Source organism: Physeter macrocephalus, chromosome 21 (assembly GCF_002837175.3).
Source record: "Physeter macrocephalus isolate SW-GA chromosome 21, ASM283717v5, whole genome shotgun sequence".
NCBI classification, from domain to species: Eukaryota; Metazoa; Chordata; class Mammalia; order Artiodactyla; family Physeteridae; genus Physeter; species Physeter macrocephalus.
In genome coordinates, this window is record NC_041234.1 from 111,322,636 (window position 1) to 111,323,740 (window position 1,105).

The window sequence follows — 1,105 nt, forward strand, 5'->3', positions numbered from 1 at the left end:
GAAGTGAGTTATTATTACAAGAAGAGTGCATGCAACAATATAAGCTAGCCTCTGTCCAAAACACTTTACATGTATTAACTAATTTAATCCTTCCACAAACCTAATGGTGGGTTCTATTATTATTCCTATTTTAGAGACCAGGGGACTGAAGGACTGAGAGGGCAGACAACTTGCCCAAGGTTACGCAGTTATCCGCATGTGGAAGCAAAGACCCATCTCTCTAGAACTCACTACTCTAACCATTGTGGCAATGTGCCACCTCGGATGTGATCCACAGCAGCCGTGCCAGGTAAGCAGGGCTTATTATCCAGATTCTCCAGAAGAGGAACCTAATGTTCATAGAGGTGAGGGACTTGTCCAGAATAACTGTAACAGCAAAAAATGACAAAGCTGAGAATGAAATTGAGGTCTCCTGAAAAGTATCCCTTATACTTAGCAAGTACTCCATAAATGGAGTGCAGTTCCTTCTACATTCTTTTCCTGATTCTCAGTCCTTTATTCTGCTTCTCTTTACCCCAGAGTAACTAGCATCTTTTTTGACCTTTATCTCTTTGGCCTCATCCCTTGATCCTTGCTGCTTGCCTTGGCTTTCTACTTTCACTGACTGCTGGGCTCAGTTTCCTTCATGAAGCTGCCAGGCTTTGGAGGAAAAAAAGGCTGGAATGAAACACTGATAAAGAGACCAAAGCTTGGGAGCCTGGAGGAAACAGGACATCAATGACAGGAAGTATGAGAAATTCTCGTGAGTAACAGTGAGCAGAGTTCAGAGCTGAGGTGAATGCTAAACAGGCATATAACATTTATATGATAAATGATACAATAGGACTAAAATGATCATCTTCTCAAAAGTAATACGTTCTACAAAGCACCCACAGGGTCAAGACAACAATTCCACTTTTTGGGTTTATGCCTGAAGCTTAGATGGGGCCTATGTCTTTTTAATTTTTTTTCAGATAATTTTATAATTGTGAACTGTAATTGCAGATTGATTATAGAAGCCATGTACATAGAATATCAATTACAAATGCATTTATTGCTGCCCTGCTTTTACATACATTATCTCATTTAAACTTCATAACAACCCAGTGAAGCAGCAAAGCTATTA